Source organism: Chrysochloris asiatica, unplaced genomic scaffold (genome assembly GCF_000296735.1).
Source record: "Chrysochloris asiatica unplaced genomic scaffold, ChrAsi1.0 scaffold00022, whole genome shotgun sequence".
In the NCBI taxonomy this organism is placed as follows: Eukaryota; Metazoa; Chordata; class Mammalia; order Afrosoricida; family Chrysochloridae; genus Chrysochloris; species Chrysochloris asiatica.
The window spans coordinates 29259200-29264485 of NW_006408540.1; positions in this window are offsets into that span (position 1 = coordinate 29259200).

Here is a 5286-nt window from a genome sequence, read left to right on the forward strand (position 1 = left end):
CTGTTCCCTGAACCTGCTTTGTCCAGTATTCTGTGCTATTGCTGGCAGAGGTCTACACTGCCCTTCTCCCTAATCCACCATTAAGTCCTGCCTCCCACAGTTTTTCTTGAGTACCTTAAATATATTACCTCACTACTTCTGGCCTTCACTGTTTCTGCTGAGAAGTCAGTTATTTATCTTATTGGGGTTTTACCTTGTAAATTCCCTTATTGTTTTTCTCTTGTTGCTTTCAAGATTTTCTCATCTTTTTCTGTATTTTTAATGTGATGTCTTTTTGTAAATCTCATTGCATTTACCTTAATTGGAGTTCATTGAGAGTCCTGAATGTGTAAGTTACTACTTATTAATAAATCTGGGAAATTTTTAACAAATATTTCTTCAAATATAGATTCTTATCTTTTCTCTCTTCTCTGCTATTCCCACTATACATATATTTTTGTATGCCTCATGGTGGTGCCCCACATACCTGTCAGTTTGTCACACTGTGGTGGCTTGCTGTTGCTGTGAAGCTATGCCACTAGTGTTTCAAATACTAGAACACTCAGTTCCAGCTTCTTGAACTCTTCTTGAACAGAGTAAAGTGAGTTGAAGAAAGGATGAAGTTGAAGAGCTGAGCAGAAAATTCAAAGGACAGCTCAAAAAATCAAAGGAAAGCATGTAAAACTGGAGTTAAAAAGCCAAATGGAAAGACCAACCTCAGCATTTCTCATGCTAAAAGAACTGAAGAAAAAAATAAAGCCGTAACTTGTCCTAGTGTGGTGTTATAGGATAAGCACTGGACTGTTAACTGCTTGACTGTTAATTGCAAACCCTCCAGCTGTTCATTGGAAACCCTATACAGGGTTGCTATGAGCCAACTCAATGGCACCTAACAATAACAACATGAGAAAAATATTGAATGAGTTAAGAAGCATCAAAAGACAAAAAAATACAGTCACTGTACCAAAAAGAATTGGTCAACGTGACTGCTAGCCAAAGATTGGTAATCTGAATCCACTAAGAAATGACATGGAAAACTGTTTTTGTTATTAGTCACGAAATCCCTATGGGTTTGCCATGAGTCTGAATCAACTTAATAGCAACTATAAGGAGTCCCGGTGTGGCACTGTGGGTTAACGCGCTGGACTGAAAAGTCTGTCTGAACCACAGGGTAAGAGGTTCAAGCTCACCAGTTGCTTCTTGGAAACCCTATAGAGGGTCACTATGGGTCAGAACCAACTTGACAGTACTTAACAACATCAACAACGTAGGATAAGCACTGAACCACAAGGTCGGTTTGAACTGCAAGATCTCCTAGTTCAAATCCACCAGCCACTCCTAGGAAATCCTTACTATACAGGGCTGCTACGAATTGGAACCAACTCTACAGCATTTAACTAAGAAATAATCTTAAGGAGTACCACCACTATCAATATCTTCACTTGGTTGGCTTTTGCCTAGTCAAAGAATTTTACTATCACATTTATACTATATAACAATGAATAAAATGAGTCCTGGTGGCACAGTGGGTTTTACTTTGGGCTGCTAACCATAAGATCAGCAGTTCAAACTCACCAACTGCTCCAAAGAAAGATGAAGCAGTCTGCTTCCATAAAAGTTTATAATATCATAAACCCTATGGAACAGTTCTAGTCTGTCTAGGGTTGTTATGAGCCAGAACTGTCTCAATGGCAGTGGGTTCAGTTTTACTAATAAATATTGTCATTCAAGATCAGTATCCACATTTTCATATTCTGAAGTGAGAATTTAAGCCTTAAACATTTTTCTTTTTAAATTTGTAATTCAATACATATTCAGTGAATACTGAAATATTCTCCCAGTATGATGAGAAATGTTCCAAAGTTAAACATGAGTTCCGAGTTAAAATCTCAACCTCTGAAAGTGGGAATAACAATTTAGAATTGTTATAAAGTATATGTATCCATGAAAAGTATGACACAGATGTTTAATGGATAGCTTTTAAAGGATTAATCACATATGTAAACATATTTTTTAATGTTTTATAATACTAACACATTATCAATTAACAATACAATCACTCCATTAAAGTATAGCAATACTTCTTTGTTATTTCTAAGTGTTGATGAATCAGTTCCAACCCATAGTGGCTGTAAATATTTACAGGAGCAGAAAGCCTCATCTTTCTCCTGTGAAACTTGAACTGTTGACCTTGTGGTTAGCAGCCCAATGCTTATCTTACATAGCCACTGTGCTCCCAGTAATACTTCTAGTTTACAAATATTTCAAAGTCTTTGGGGAAAAGACATAGTAGGTATTTTTAACATCCTAATTTTTGGGCTGCCAAAAGAACCAACAGATCCATTTTGGAAGAATTGCAGCCAGAGTGCTCCTTTGGAGATGGCCAAACTTCATCTCTCATACTTTGGACATAATGTCAGGAGGGACTAGTCGCTGCAGAATGATATGTTTGGTAAAGTCAGAGAAAAAGATTAAGACCCCCCAACGAGATGGATTGGCCAAGTAGAGTCAAGCATGGCAACAGTAGTGAGGTTGGCCCAGGATCAGGCAGTATTTCATTCTGCTGTGCGTAAGGTCGCTATGAATTGGTACCGACTCGATGGCACCTAACAACAACAAATTGTTGAGGCAGTAACAATTTTTATTCCCATTATCTGTTCATTAAAATGTTGCTGTTGTTAAGTGCCGTCAAGTCATCTCTGTATAGAGTTTCTGAAGAGCAGCTGGTGGATTTGAACTTCTGACCTTGTGGTTCAAACTGACTTTATGGTCCAGTGCATTCTCCTGCAGGGCCACACCAGGACTCCTTTCTTTAAAATACAAACAATATTTTATTATGTTAACATTAAAAATATTAATGTTGAGATAATACATCTAAAAAGCAATTGACACTGCTAAGAAGCAGTAAGACCAACTCTCAGTGATTTAATCTTTGCAAAAACCCTTTGTGACAAAGACATTTGTTAAACATTAACTATCTCAGAGTTTATCAAATACAAAGAATGTAATGTTAGGTAATTTCCCTTGTGATCTGAGAGATAATCCTTGGAATTCCCAGTAATTGATGTAACACCTAAAGATTTGTGAAATTGAATGGGGAGGGGCAGCCAAGAACCTAGGAACCAGATGGGAACTAATCTAAGTAGGATCCAGTCCCTCCACATGGTTCATTCATTCCAAGAAGATAAGCCAATGGCTGGTTATCTATCCACTCTCTTCCTCTTCTCTTTAAAAGCTTAACTGTAACTAGCCTACATGAAGTCAAATAATTTGTAAAAAATATTTTACAAATATTTTTTACAAATATTTGTAATCTATATGATTACATATGAATACACATTAATTGCTCAAATAAATTACGTTTTAGTTTGAGTTTTTATTATTTAACACAATCTTTAAAGGAGACTTTACTACCAGTGAATAAGGGCGACTGAGAGCTACCATCTTTGTATTAAGTCAAAGTAGTGGAGACACAGCTGTGGAATATATACTACCCAAGATTCTAAATATATTCTAATTATAAAGGGTGTTCAAAAAGCTTGTGGAAAAATATCATTATATTTTCATTGTCATCTTTCCATAAACTTTTTGAAGCCCCACTGCATTTTACCCCCTTAGACCTCATTTTCTTCATCTGCAAAGTGAAGACACTGATCTTATGAAATCTTACTGGCAAGGTATATACTCATTTCTGTGACCTACCATCCATTCCATGAATCACTTTTACCAGATTTCACCAATATATTTCTCATACACAGGTTTTGCATGTTTGCTGACCAAAAGTTCTACTAATATAATAAGAGTACACAATAAGGTTTTCTGTATAAAATATCTGCTTTTATAAAACGCTAATTATGCACCATAATTGCATTTAAACGAAAAGTTTGCAAACATTCTACACAAAATAAGAATTTACAGATCACAATTATTTAATACAAAATATCTAGATGTTTAAAAAAATATTTAATAGCTTATTATGATAAAAATTTAAGAGCCAACAAATAAAAATATTAAATCACTTTAAGGTGCAGGACCCCATATATGTACTGGCAATGCAGAAAGATTTTTGTGCTTAAAGTAAAATGGATAAAAACATCTCAAACGAAAAAGCCAGGGAATGGCTGTCCATAAATGAAGACTCAGGATCCTTTTGCTCATCTGTCTCATTTATCAACATCTGGTTAAATATCAATGTCAACATTTTGATGTTGATTCCATTGCATTTTCTTACAAATATTTGGCCCCAATGAATATAGGGTCTGCAATAGAGAACACAATTACTTTATACTTTATTCATGAATAATTAAGCATATAAACTCTAAGTATACTATATTCCCAGCTCTAAACAGAGACAGACATGCATGTGCCTGCCTTAAAGAATTAGCTATGTTACTTCTGACAATGTTGTCTTTTGTTGATCCTCTCAGGCCTCCACAACAAACCCTCTGATGTTTTGTCTATCCAGTGCCTTTTTCTCATCACTTTACTAAAGCTTTCAGTTTTTCATCACTACTGGCCTTCATTGCATAGTACCTTTACTAAAAATCTGTTCATCTTAACTTCCCCATCTTCCCTTTCCTAGCTTCTTATTCATACATCTCCAACACTTTCTTATATGGTTGTTCATTAATGAGTACATCAAATTGAATTAGCATCTGTAATTTGCTTTGCAGAAACTTCAGATGTTCTAGCAACAATACTCTCTTCCTGAAATCCACTTAGAACTACTATTCTCTCAAAAAGACAGTGATTTCTTGAGGATTCCTATTTTAATGGCAGTACTAAAAGAGATTAATATTAATTCAGTAAAAGATGCTTCTAATGTAATGTCAATTATCACCACTAAAAGTATTGAATTTTGTAAGATCATACTTATAGTCATTTGGTTTGGGATGTCAATTTAACATTTAGTGGTTTAGATTTCAAAAATCCATTTTTTGGAAGTATGTTACTAAATTTAAAATTACATGCCCACATGTAGCTTGAAATTTAAAAAAGATAAAAGCAAAATTAGAACCCCTGGTGTGGTGCTGTAGACTAAGCACTGGACTGTGAACCACAAAGTTTATGGTTTAAACCCATCAGCTCTCTTCAGAAACAGGGTCACTATGAGTAGGAATCAACTCAATAGCACTAAACAAGGATACTAAGTTTTCATTGGTGTCTTTATCATCATAAACTATATATAATTAAGAGTTAAATTATTTATGAATCCTGCAAGTTAGATGCTATCAAGCAAACTGCCATTCATGAACTATATATATATATATATATATATATATATATATATATATATATATATATATA